The 14909-nt window shown below is 41.9% G+C and overlaps 1 pseudogene; it reads right to left on the bottom strand.

Moving 5' to 3' along the window:
• Positions 1 to 14909, bottom strand: part of LOC148136774 (putative G protein-coupled receptor 139) — a 34506-nt pseudogene that overhangs the window by 4188 nt on the left and 15409 nt on the right.

The raw sequence follows: 14909 nt of genomic DNA, 5'->3' as shown, positions 1-14909 counted from the left end.
AGTCTGTAATACGATAAGCAATAGGGATTTGGCAGTTGGCACATAACGTAGTTCATTGAGAACCTGTGAATGTTTCAGGAAAAAATAAAAAATTGAATATGATAATCAACGGAAAAAGTACAGAACGTCACAATACAGAGTCCACTGGAAGGTTCACTTTGACCCGTTGAGACATCGGAACTGTTGCTCCAGCTGCCTGATGATCACTTACGTGATGTTCCCACTGGCATAATTGCACTCAGTGCACACGGGATATTTTATTTGATTGGTTGGTGGTGGCGATATGTGGGGGGCAGTGTGTACTGGACCGTTTGTCAAAGCCTTTACCCGAGATGCCATTCTTCATTTCGTCGAGGAGACCCGGAAACGATGGACATGGGTATTCACCAACATGATGTACTGTGCATGGTCACACTGTAACGTCAATGGAGTGAGACGAAGTTCCAACCATAAGAATGAGAAAATTATGTAAAGACATTTCCGTACTGAACAGTTTTATTGTGTCACATTATCAATTCACCGCACGAAACCAACTCAAACACCATAAATCCAAAGGAGATATCCATTCGGTTCTGCTCTGTCCAATCAAGCAACCGGCCCAGAGGGGAACACTGTGTCGACTACACCATTGCAATGATCTATAAACCCGGACGAGATATTTGTCCAGAACAAGAGCTGGGCAGACCGCAGTTGTAGAATATGTTTCTATAGCTTTCTGAGTGAAGCACTCGCCATCAGAATCTTTAGAGTTAGCTAACATTCAGTTGAACATGCCGCACCCTGAGTTTGAGGGAAAGGACATGGAATTACGTTAAAAAGCAGAGAGAAAATTAAAAAAAGAGAGAGAGATAGGGAACAGAGAGAAGGAGAATTGTAGGGAAAGAGAGAGAAGAAAGGGCGGACGAGGCGGGTTGTACTTCAGAAAGTGGCGTGAAGAAAAAAGACCAAAAATTCCTTTTCTAAATCAGTGAGAACTCACGTGGAAGTGCAGAGAATTGAAAAGGCAAGCTTAGCAGCTGGAATGGCTGACATTTATGAATGGGTTCATCAAAAAAAGGTTGAATTTCAAACTAAACTTCTTTCCATCAGCGATAGAAATTCGGGAAACGGAAAGTGAAAGATAATTCTTGGTGAAGATCAAAAGGATAATCGACCACAGGTTAAAAGGGAATCCCTTGAAGTGGAAAGTAAAGTTTAAAAGAAAACCTCCAGCGTTTTCACTGCAGAAAGATAGGCCAAGTGAAGTCACAATGTTGGTGGGTTAGGAAAATACCGGGAAGACAGATGTAGGAATAAACATTAAGAATAAGCCAATGAATTTATTTGGAGTGGCAGCGAAAAATCACAATGAAGATTAAAAAGGTACACCAGTATGAACAAGCTGGTCAAAGGTTTTTAAAGAGGAGGTACCACATCTTCTTAAATCATTTACTGTGAATGAAACGTTTATGTCAGGAGCAGCAGTTACACTATTAAGATTTGCAGTTTGCAGTTACACTAGCAAGAGGTTACACTATTAAGATTTGCAGTTTGCTCTCAATCTGTGATGTTGATAGATAACGAGTTATGTACTGCTGAAGGACTATTTCCAGAAAAGTTCTGAGTAACGAGAATTCAAGGTGAGACAAAAAAAATTAATTAAGTAAAGTTCAGTTAAAATGTCGCGCAAAGAATGGAAAATTCGCAGAAGCGCAGAGACCACTCGAAACAACGAAACACAGTGATCAGCGAAACAATACATGAATCAACGAAATTCAGTCCATTTTAATTTCTTTTTTGGCATCAAGTGAGAAGATCGCAAAAAACGATTGAGGAGAAATTGGTAAGTCAGAATTCACAGAACACCTATTTGGACCAAGCATAAAATGTTTGGTCACAACCAAATAGAGTGGGGAGATCGCTAGACAGCATTTGAATGTATCGCAGCATACAATGGAACAGGAAGCAGACAGGAAATCAAAAACTGGAGTTTCTGCTACCGTGTATACGGTGTTCATGGTATTCCAAATGTTAGGTGAACCTTTACAATTAAGGTTTAGTGGAAATTATCGAGTCGAAAGCAAAAATGTAGTGAGTGAACTCCAGACAGAAAGGAATTTCACAAAGTTTGTCATGCGAATATGTTCAAGAGGTGTTTTGACGGGGAAGGAAAGCAAAAGGAGACTATGCTCTTGATTTCAACACAGAGGGGAAAACCAAGTCCATAAGATTCTAAATCAGACGCACCTCAATTTAAATTGGACAATGAGGAAGTTTTAAAAACTGGGTTAAATTATTCAGTTATCTTCCAGAGGTAAATGGAAATGACCCGAAAGTGTTATTACTATCACATGGGGAGATATGTGGAAATAACATGGGAGGTACTAGCCGAATTATGTTTGATTCTGGAAGTAAGGACGGCAGATGTTGGAGACAAGAGTCGAAGAGTGTGATGCGGTAAACACACAGCCAATTAGGCAGCATCCGAGGAGCATGAGAATCAATGTTTTGCGAAGATAAAATGTCCATCTGGATTGGTTAAACGAGAATAGGAAGATAGTTTACAAATATATTAATGGCAAACAAAAACTTGTTTTTGAATTCGGCCTCGTAAAAACGGGTGTCACGGTGACTCAGTGGTCAGCATTGCATTCTAACAGCACCAGAAACCCGGTTTCAATTCCAGCCTCGAGTGACTCTCTGTGTTGAGTTTGCACATTCTCTCCATGTCCATGTAGGTGTGCTGCGGTTTCCTCCCAAAGTGCAAAGATTTGCAGGTCAGGCGAACTGTCCATGCGAAATTGTCCTAGAGTGTGAGAGGGAAATGGGTCTGGGTGGATAATTCTTAGGTGGGTCAGTGTGAACTTGTTGGGCCGAAAGCCCTTTTTCCACACTGTAGGCAATCATTAAAACAAAAATCAAACAGTCATATATGTAAGGAAACACTACAGAATAACCTGCTCTTTCATACTAATTGTCACATGTACTGACTCAAGGTTTACATTTTGCAACACATCACACAACATAAGGTATGAAGGTACTTGCCCTCCCCATAGAACAGTATCGTTTCACAAAATAGAAGAAATGTCTAAGTCTAAAACACGGCTGTCCTTCCGTTGAAAGTGTAAAAAGTAAAGAAACACGATTTAACTACGAGTTCTCAAGTGCCTGGTCATGCTGGGTTCACAATACTCCCAATGACTCGGAATCCCCGGGTCCGCTGTCTTACAGGTTGCTCCCGCTCCATGGTGAAATCCGACACGAGTACTTACTGTGAATAAAAACATGGAAGCTCTGGAACTCGGGGAAATAAGTACACGTCGTGATGTTATGCAATGAGGCCACATGATGGAAGAGGAATTCTGGAGGTCTTTAATATGTTAACCAGAGATAAATATCCAGGGATTGTACAAGTTTGTCCCGGGTCATTGTGGGAAGCTAGGGAAACATTTTGGACGCCATAGTTGAGATATTTGCATCGTTCTGGAGTTCTGGAGAAGAGTCACGGGATCCAAAACGTTAACTATCATTTCTCTGCACAGATACTGCCAGACCTGCTGAAATTTACCAGCAATCTCTGTTCTAGTTTCTGCAATGTCTGCAGTTATTTCAGTTTTACATTTGTATCATCGACAGCCACGGTTGAGGTGCTGGAAGTATGGCCGACAGCTTATGTTGTGACATTATTTTTAAACATGCAGAAAGGAAAATCTAGGGAACTAGTGAACAGTGAGTCTGTTGACAGGGTGGGTAACTGTTGGGCGAAAATTCTGAGAGAGAGGACCTACATGCATTCAGGAAGTCAAGAACTGATTAATGATAGTCAGCATAACTTGGTGTGTGAGGGAAACGTCTCTCATAAACTTGACATAACTTTTCCTCGTCCTGGCAAAGCAGATAGATGAAGGTACATCAGCATACGTTGTCGACATGCACATCAGCGAGGCCAAACATGGTTCTGCACGGGAGACATTTTAAACGGAATCAGCGAAAGCTAGCCAATTAGATACACAATTCGCTTAACAGCATGGCAGTGGTTCTTTGTTTCAACTGGAGGCCTGTGAGCAGCTGCGTGCCACAAGGATCGCTGAAAGATCTACAGTTGTTTGTAATTTTCTGAATAGGCTGGATGAGAAGATAGGAAGCAGGGATACTAAGTTTTTAGACGACTCAAAATTGGCGATATATTGAAGTGTGAAGAATGTTATCTAAGCCGACAATGTCATCTCATTCAACTGGGCCAGTGCGCCGAACAATGGAAGATGGTGTATCATACATTTAAATGTCATTTGCTGCATTTTTGTTTGAAAAAGTAGGGCAGGATTTACACAATTAACAATCGAGCCCTGGGAGTGCTGCTAATCAGACAGAACCAGGGTGCAGTTGCAGAGTTCCTTGACATGTAATCGCAAATTGACAAGGATGGTATGAAATTATTAGGCATGCTACACTCATTGGTCAGAGCACTGAGAATAGGAGTTGCGACGCCAAGTTATGACTGTACAACGGTTAGTACAATTCTTGTCGCCCTGCGATTCAAAAGAACATTATAAACGGGAAATGGTAAGACATATTTAAATTGATGTGACGGAGACAGGATGATTTGAGACACAGTGATAGGATGTGCAGCGTCGGACTTTTTCTCGTTTGCACTGGAAAATATGGGGTAATCTTCTAGAGGTTTATAAGATCATACCAGACATTGATAGGAAGAACAGCAAAGGTTTTTACCCCAGGGGCAAGATCTCCAAAAGCGGATGGCAGAGCATTACTTTGACAGCGAAGAGATTTAAACGAGATCTAAGTGGAAGCTTTTTCTCACAGAGAGTAGTATGTACATGTAACGAGCTAAGAGACAATGTGGTAGAGGCAAGTAAAATTACAACATTTTAAAGACAGTGAGATGTAAATAAATAAATGGGAAAGTTTCAGAGGGATAAGTGCCAAATGAAGCTAAATAGGACTAGCTACGTTTAGGAAAACTGGTGAGCATGGACGATTTAGGTTGAAGAGTCTGTTTATATATTGCACTACGTTAAGAGTCTATGACCTTGCAACTCATCTTTCACCACTAATTCTTCATTACACTCAAGTCAGTGACGAGTGTGGTGAACATGCTGGGGTGAGAATCATGTGTACCTAAAACAGACGATTATCAGCCAGAAAACGGTCGGACTTGACTCCTTGCATTCCAAACAGCAGAACTAGAATGAGGTAGAGAGGAAGAAATGATCCCCACAATAACAGATCAGATCTAAGCTTTGCAGTCCTACCACATTGTGGGCGGCACGGTGGTACAGTGGTTAGCACTGGTTAGCAGTGGTTAGCACTGCTGCCTCACAGCGCCAGTGACCTGGGTTCAATTCCCGCCTCAGGCGACTGTCTGTGTGGAGTTTGAGCATTCTCCCCGTGTCTGCGTGGGTTTCCTCCAGATACTCTGGTTTCCTCCCATAATACAAAAATGTGCAGGTTCGGTGAATGGGCTATGCTGAATTGCCCATAGTGTTAGGTGAAGGGGTAAATGTAAGAGACTGGATCTGGGTAGGTTGTGCTTCAGCGGGTCAGTGTAGACTTGTTGGGCTGAAGGGTATATTTCCACACTGTATGTAATCTTATCTAATTTTAAAAAAAAATCAGTCACAAATGGTGATAGAAAATTAAACAGCTCACTGGAGGAGAACGTTCCACGAATATCCCCATCCCAAGTAAAGGAACAGCTGTGCATTCCTATACATATGACAAGGTTGTCGTATCTGTGTCAACCTCAGCCCGACATGTTGAGTCTATGATCTACCGCAACGTCATCAAGATGACCAGAGATTCAAATGTGCGAGTCGTTAATCAATGCGATCCGCTGCACATAACGTGGAAAAGCAGCTGAACACAGAAGATATGATCAAGGTCTTGACACCATTCCAGCCAAAAGGAATGAAGACTTGTGCTACATCATAAATGAAGTCACTGTGGAAGCTGTTTCATTCCAGCTCGAACTCTGACGTCTCCCCAGCAATTCGGAAAATGACTTAACTTTGCCCAGTCCCCAAGAAGAGGATAATTACATTCTGCCCAACTGCCATCCCCATCTGCCCCATCATGATCATCAAATATGTTGGATTTCTTTTTGACACGGCTCAAATAGTCCAACCCTGGCAAATTCCTTTTAAGTCTTTTCTGAATCATTTCAGGTTTCGGAACATCCGTCTGATAGGAAGCAGAATGGAGTTACACGCCCAGTTCGAATAATGGCCTAAACAATGGTCTGCACAGCCACAAATGAACTTCAACTCCTGTACTCAACAGTCTGACAAATAAAAGAACGCATACCAAATGCCTTCTTCACGACCATATCTTTGTGCGACTCCACTTTCGAGAAACTATGATCCTGCACTGCAACGTCTCTTTGATCAGCAACAATCGTCAGGGGGCCTTACATTTAATTGGATAAACCCTGGTCTGATTTTTTTCCCAAATGAAGCACATCGCATTCAAGTGAATTAAACTCCAGTCTTCACACCATTGGCTCATCTGATCAATATCCCGTTGTACTCTGAGGTAATCTTCTTCGCTGCCCACGACGCCTCCAATTTTGTTGTCATCTGACTAAGTATACCTCCTTTGTTCACATGCAAATCATATTTATAAATTACAAATAACTTATTGGGCAGAGCATCGAACTTTGTGGGACACCACTTTTCACAGACCTCCAGTCTGAAAAGCAGTCTTGTACCACCACACTCTGTCTTCCACCTTCGATAACGTTTTGTCGTCAAATGGCCAGATCTCCCTGCTCGGGATGTAGGTTTGCTCACTGAGCTGGAAGGGTCGTTTTAGGCGCTGCATCACCATACTACGTAACATCTTCAGCGATCCTCAGGATTGAAGCACTGCTGCTATAGATTGCTTGCTAATTATGTGTCTGGGAATCCTTTTTTGGTTATGTCATTTGATGTGGTGTCATTAATTAATACGGTGATGTTATTGCTTGTTCTTTGCCTCAGGAATGCTAAATGAAATCCAAGTGAACCTGCACGTTGATAGAGTTCCAGATGGAATGCCATGCTTCGAGGAATACACGTGCGTATCTCTGGCTTACCCTAGGATGGGTGTGTTGTCACAGTCGAAGTATTGGCCCTCCTCATCTGTATCTAAGTACACCAGTGAGAGTGACTCATGCATTTTTGTGACGAGTTGATGTTTACATGTCCTGGTGGCCATTTTTCTTCATATTTGTCCAATGTAATGTTTGTACACCTCGTGCAACATATTTGTAAAGTGATGTAAGTTTTCCTTGATGCTTGTATAGGGATTTTCATGTTCATTAGCTGCTCTGTTATTGTGTTGGTATGTGTTCGGGCTTTTATGATGTGAAGGGTCGGAGCACACTGGCAGTAATTTCCGAGGTATCTTAGATGTAGTGGAAAGTGGCTCGGCTGTCTGGACGTGTTTGGTCTGATGATTTGGGCTTGTTGCTGAAAAACCAGCGGTCCATTAGCATTGAGTACCCATTATTTTTAATACACTGTATAGTTGATTAATTCTGCTCTTTGAAGTTTTTCTGCGCTGCAGTGTGTGATGGCTCGTTGAAGTAATCTTTTAATCCAGATTCGTTTGTGAACATTGGGATGATTGCTTCAGGAGTTCAATATTTGTTTCGTATGTTTTGCTTTCCTGTAGATGCTGGGTTGAAGTTCCACATTGACTGTTCGCTCTACTGCGACACCTGGAAACGTCAATTTATTTTTGTTTTCCTCCCCTTTCGTGAATTTTACGCCGGTTAGCATAATATTGATGGTCTTGAAAGTTTCCTGTAATTTGATTCGTTTAGTGATGACAAAGGAGTAATCCACGAAGTGGACCCAAATTTTGGGTTGGTTGGACGGCAGAACCGTCTGTTCGAGTCTCTGCATTACTTTTTCTGAGAGAATACCGAACATTGGAGATCCCATGGGTATTATGTTGGTTTGTCTGGAGGTTTTCTTTGTTTGAAGTTGAAGTGGGTGTTAAGGGATGGATTAAATAGCTTGAAGATATTGTCCTTGCTGAGGAAGTTGGTGGAGTTTGGTGTATGTGTCATTAGTTCGTCTTTTGGTGTAGTCACTGTTTCAATGTCCACATTGATGTTGATAGATGTGAACAGAGCTGTTACGTCAAAGGACTTTGTCAAAGAGAAATCAATGCCCTCCAACAGAGGTCCGCCCACGAGCAGCTGTACTTCATGTACGAATGACGAACGAAGCAGCTGCTACCTAAATGTTTTAAGTAGCATCTTATTATCCATCTTAGTAAGAGGGTAAAATACAGATATCCTTGTACACCCTCGTACCAAGCGAATGGCAGAGTAAAATTTCCACAGAATGCTTCAGGAAATTATTAATGAGGCCCACAACAGACTCTATAAATTCAACAGGGAAGTTTTCTACCAAAAACCTTCACACACTAATGCAAAGGGCCATGAATGGAGAGACAAAATAGAACATGCTATCGACATTAGAAAACGACAAACACAAAAAAAACCCAGAAACCTAGATCTGCAGAAAAACAAACTTACACGAGAGAAAATGAAAATGTTGGCGAGCAAGATACAGAGATACTTGCATCTAGACTAGAAGAGATTATTAGATTATTAGGGAAGAGTTATTAGAAATACTGCAGAATGTGAAAATAGATAAGTCACCTGGGCCGAATGGGATCTATCCGACGATCCTCTGGGAAGCAAGGGAAGAGTTTGCCGATCCTTTGCATTGATCTTCAAATCATCATTGTGTACAGGAATAGTGCCTGAGGATTGTAGTATAGCAAATGTGGTTCCCTTGTTCAAAAACGGTAGTAGAGACAACCCTGGTAATTACAGACCAGTGGGTCTCACTTCAGTTGTTGGTAAATTGTTGGAAAAGGTTAAAAGAAAAAGGATTTATAACCATCTATAAAATAACAATCTGATCAGGGACAGTCACCACGGTTTTGTGAAGGGTAGGTCGTACCTAACGAACCTTATTGACTTTTTTGACAAAGTGACCAAACAGATAGATGAGAGTAAACCGGTTGATGTGGTGTGTATGGATTTCAGCAAGGCGTTAGATAAAGTTCCCCACAGTAGGATATTATACAAAATGCAGAGGAATGGGATTGTGTGAGAAATAGCAGTTTGGATCAGCAATTGGCTTGCTGAAAGAAAACAGGGGGTTGTAGATGATGGCACATGTTCATCTTGGTGTCCAGATACTAGCGGCGTACCGCAAGGGTCAGTGATGAGTCCACTGCTGTTCGTCACTTTTATAAATGACCTGGTTGAGGGCTTAGAAGACTGGGTTAGCAAATTTGCGGACGACACTAAGGTCGGTGGAGTTGTGGATAGTGAAAAATGATGTAGTAGATTGAAGAGAGACATAGATAGGATGCAGAGCTGGGCTGAGAGGTGGCAAATTTTGTTTAATGTGGACAAGTGCGAGGTGATACACTTTGGACGGAGTAATCTGGATGCAATGTATGGGCTAATGGTAAGATTCTTGGGAGTGCAGATGAGCAGAGAGATCTCGGTGTTCATGTACACAGATCGCTGAAAGTTGCCATCACATTGACAGGGTTGTTAAGAAGGCAAACAGTGTTTTGTCCTTTGTTAATTGTGGGATTGAGTTCCGGAACCAGGAGGTTATTCTGCAGCTGTACAAAGCTCTGGAAAGGCCACACTTGGAGTATAGTGCACAGTTCTGGTCACCGCATTATGAGAAGGATGTGGAAGCTTTGGAAAGGGTGCAGAGGAGGTTTATCAGGAGCTTGCCTGGTATGGAAGGAATGTCTTACGAGGAACGTCTGAGGGTCTTGAGGCTGTTCTCGTTCGAGGGAAGAAGTTGAGAGGTGATTTAATAGAGACATGCAAGATAATCAGAGGGTTAGATAGGGTAGACAGGGAGAGCCTTTTTCCAAGTATGGGAACGGCAAACACAAAGGGAAACAACTTTAAAGTGAGGGGAAATAGGTAGAAGACAGATGTCAGAAGTCGTTTGTTTACTCAGAGAGTAGTAAGGGTATGCAATGCTTTGCCTGCAACGGCAGTAGATTCTCCAAATGTAAGTGCATTTAAGTCGTCATTGGACAGGCATATGGACGGACGTGGAATAGTGTAGGTGGGATGGGCTTCAGATTAGTATGACAGGGCGGCGAAACATTGAAGGCCAAATGGCCCTGTAATGCAGTGTATTGAATATGTTCTAAGTTCTAAAGTAACATCACAGACAACACAGATGCATGGATTTTAAGAATAAACTTATCTTACCAATCCTGAATAGACACTAAAAAGCCGTCTTAGTGAGAGATTTAAGATGTGGACAAGAACGATTTCTTAACAGCTTGAGAAACCACATTGAAAAACAGCCAAATCACAGAATATACCCAGCAAACCATCGGAGAGACAGTCACTCCAACATTAAGCAGGAAAAGAAAGGAAACACACTCAATACACAAGAAAGGAGCTCACGGAAAAAATGACAATAAAGATCAACTCATTGTTAATCTATCTGCAGAAAAAAAGACGCTTGACGGTCATTTTAAATCAAAGGTCCTACATTGACAAAGCGAACACACTACTTGCCGATCTCAAAACGTAACAACACGCGCTGATAGACTCGAGAACTGAATCACAGCCCTATTTAAAAACTTGCAAAAAAATGAAACCAGACCGATCCAACAAACCACGCATCTACGGATTACACAAAATACACAAGCCAGGAGACTTCTGAGACCCATAGTCTCGCTACATGGAACACCAACTTGCAGGTTGGCCAAAGAGCTGCACCAACGTCTAGAAGACTCTCGCCATTCCATCCATTCCACCCAAAACTTCCTGAAGACTGTCAAAGATAACAAGATAGTAAAGGATGAAAAATTGTCTACTTTGAATTAACCGCCCTGTTCACATCTGTCAACGTCAACCTGGACAAGGAAAGACCAACGGAGTCCGCCGTTTTCTCAGCAACACTGTTTCCTATTTCATACACAGAAACACCCCAATCTCTTTGTGCTGCAATTTTCTTTGATTTCCTCCACATTAAAGAATAGCTTGACTTATGGCTGTCAGTGCCAGAGTACATAACCTCATGCTTAGTTTTTAGAATAAACTCCATCGGTGTATTATTTGCCCAGTCGCAGAGCTGATCTACATCCAATTTGAGTTTCCTCACATCCTTATTGCAGCAGCACTTCCCCTATATATTTGAGTCATCAGCAAACTTAGATATTTATCGCACAGAGACCACAGCATCATCACACGTTGATAACTAATGTCATTGCAATGATATTTGTGGGAACACAGGAAATACATCATTTTATCCTGATAAGGACCTTTTACTCCGGACTCTCAGACGTATTTGTGTTAATTAATCCTCATTCCATGCTCAAATATAATCCGTCATACTGGGGGCTCCTGGCTTGTGTAGGGACCTTTATTTTGTGGTACTTGTGGATAGTCTCTTGTAACCCTAATGAACTGTCTGCAAGGATATCGGGTAAAATGTTGCATGATTCTACAGGGCTATCATCATCTCCCTTTCTCAAAACCATGTTGATGTTGCTTAACGCTTGTCGAAATGCCCTGGAATTCCTTAATTAAAAAAAAAAACAGATTCTCACATAATTACCTCTTTTCTGTCTCACTCTCTTGAGAAGGCATTTGCGACGTGGAAGATTCTTCAGTTTCGTTGGAATACTCATGCAATCTGGCCAGTTATGGAACATTTCACGCAATGCTTAGTTTGTCTGCAAACACTTCTTTTAAAAACTGCTAACTTGTCTACCCTTAGTTTCACCGTTTTATCAAAATCCTAGTTCCTGTGTGAGGGGCCGTTTGAGAATTTGCCTCCCATTACCGTCTTGCTTATATCATTGAAACACACATAATTTCCCCCGTGAATAACAATGTTACGTACTGGTATAAATTCTCCACTTTTTTTCCCCTTTAACGAATTACCGAGTCACATACTCCAGGTGTCCCTTATATATGTTCCTGAATTTCTCGCATCCAAGGGACACATGTTAATCTTGAACGACAACAAACATCGCAAATCTGTCCTACACTAGTTCTCACCAATTTGTGATCGAGGAGAATACTTGAAAGCATTTGTGAAGTATGGGTAGTTCATCTTCTTATCGAGCCCTTCTTTTCATTTATTGTTGAGTGCTATGACATGTTTGTTTAAGAGTCTGCCGCTCTGCACCCACTGACATTCACCTGGATATATTTTCGCATCCCACATAAGATACAAAGCTGTAATTTCGAGGTCTGATTATTTTAAATCATTTGCATGCGGCTGAACAACAAATCATCTGAGATGTAGTTCAAGATTAATGTGTGACACTTGGACGCGGGAAAATCAGCAAAGTATATAAGGGACACCGGGAGTATGTGATTAACGAATTCTTTAAAGAAAAAAAAAGTCGAGAATATAAACCGATGCTTATCATCTGACAAAATTCTTCCAGTTCCTGTCTCTCTGTCATTTCCGTTTGATGATTCCATATTTCAGTTGAAGCCTCCCGCATGACTTCCTTTTCTGTCAATTGCAAATTCCCCCAACTCTCATGGACAGGGCCATCAGCTGTTCCTGTCCGATATTCTGTGCTTGAGCCCTCACTCCTTCTTCTCCAGCCCACAACCATGCGAGAGATCTCCTTGTCCTCACATCCGACTGCACGAGAATCAACATTCACAGAATCATTCGAGACCACTTCCAACTCCACCATCAGGACAGCAGCATGAAACACATCTTCCCCTTCCATCTACTGTCGGGAATTCACAGGGGCCATTCCCTCTGTGGACACCCTCCATCGTGGCGAAAGAGAGGACGGCAGATGTTGGAGGTTAGAGTCGGGCAAAAGGTCCTCATCACGAATGAGGCTGTGTGCCCCAAGGGTGGAGAGATAAAACGCCGATTTCCCTGCTCTTCAAATGCGGCCTGGCCGGCTGGACTTTTCTAGCATTACACTTCTGACCCCTTTCACCACCCCAAACACTTTCCTACACCCCAATGGCACTTTTCATGCAATTGCAAAAGATGCAACGTTTTCGTTTTCACCGTTTCACTGTATTGTCCAAGGCCCCAAATGCACCTTCTAGATCAAGCAGTATTTCACTTGTACTCTTTCAATCCAGTCCAATGTAATTGCTGCTCACAATGCAGTCTCCTTTACTTTTACGATGTCAAAAAATAAGACTGCTTATGGTCCAAAAACCAGCTGTCTGTAAGAATAAGCCTGGCCTTCTCATTGCTTCACACTTCACTAATCTACCTTGCTCTCATGCTGACATTTCGGGCCTGAGCTGCTGCTGATTTTCAATGAAGCACAATCCAAGCTCCTGTAAGACCTCATTTTCGATTCTGGTACGTTCTCGCCTGTCAGAGTCAATATTCAAACCAAAGCATCTCAGCTTGATTCGCATTATGACTATTGTCCATTTGTCAAACAATCTCCCACTTGGTTTCCCTTGGAAATTGTATGGTTGAGTCTTGCTTATTTCATTCAAAAGACAGCACGTCCTTACCCCATTCGTTCACATCCTAATTTACATTAATCTAACAGCTCTGTCTCGTTCACCATAACTAAAGTCCCATTGCGTTGTGGCATTGCTCCTACACGTGCTGTATTTCCAGTCATCTAACCCCCCACCTATGTGAAGATATTGAAAAGCCAAATTTCCAATCCTTTTCAGTTGTGAAGAAGTGTCACACTGGATGTGAAATATTCAATGTGTTTCGCTGGCTGCACAGATGCTGCCAGACTTGCTGAGTTTCTCCAGACAACAAGAGGCACAGCTCACCTTTTAAATTAAACAAATTACGATGGGTATTCGAAATGAAAATAAAAATAGCTGGAGAAAACAAAAGCGAAAATGAATGGTCTCTGGAACTTAAAAACATAGTCTGCTTTGACTCCACAGATGCGGCCAAACTTGCTTCCGTTCTCCAACAATTGCTTCTGTTGAAGAAGTTTGAAAGGCGTGCGTCAAAGCCCCTGAAACACCCTGTTCGACATCGAGTGTCATACAATTTGAAGTGAGCGATAACGCAAGATGCACAAATTCATTGATACTGAAACGACACAAGTCTGGTATTACTGACATCACAGAGCTCGTAATCACAGACATGGAGAGAAACAGAGATAAATGCATTCACATTAAACACAGAAGATGGGCCTCCTGGAAGGTAAATGATTCAGATAATATTAAAAAGGCTTTTGAGAAATGAATTTCATTGGAGGCGTGAAACCATGGCGAGTCCCTAACAGAATGAGAAAATCAAAATAACCACATCAGAAACCAGAGTGGTTCACTGAGCTCACACTGTGCTATGCGTCTGGAGTCACATATCGGCCAGAACAAGTAAGAAAGGGTAGTTTACATTCCTAATGGGCATTAGTGATGCAGATGGATTTTTCATATTGTGAGCATTTGTTACATTATTTACTCAAGATTCCAAATATTTGTTGGATTTGAATTCCGACACCTTCCCTGCCAAGATATGAACCCAGGTATCCAGGACCACACATCAGTGCCTTAATTCACAACCTACCAGTCGTACAACTCGCCAATTGCTTATCCGTACAAAGAATTGAAAAGCCCAGCACATCAGTTTGTAAGACAATGTTGCAGTGTTGAAACCGTTTACAGCCAGAAGTGTTGTGTGGATGATGTCGACAAAATCACAGTTGGCAGTTTTCGATTAGATTCTCTGCACATGGCGTCAGCAACAGCGGTACAGGAGATATGGAAAAGGCAATGGGCCCTGACAACATTCCTGCAACAGAACTGAAGACCTGTGCTGTAAAACAAGCTGTCTCATTCCAGCTCCAATTTTGACATGGACCTGGCATTGTGAAAAAAGATCAACCATTTCCAGTACACTCAGAGTAGAATAATTACAATCTGAATAGTTGCCACG

The sequence above is a fragment of the Chiloscyllium plagiosum genome, unplaced genomic scaffold (genome assembly GCF_037043375.1).
Source record: "Chiloscyllium plagiosum isolate Xiang-an unplaced genomic scaffold, Cpla_swu_hap1 HiC_scaffold_45, whole genome shotgun sequence".
In the NCBI taxonomy this organism is placed as follows: Eukaryota; Metazoa; Chordata; class Chondrichthyes; order Orectolobiformes; family Hemiscylliidae; genus Chiloscyllium; species Chiloscyllium plagiosum.
The sequence above is the reverse complement of the archived record's forward strand: the minus strand, read 5'-3'. Positions and strand labels throughout refer to the sequence as shown.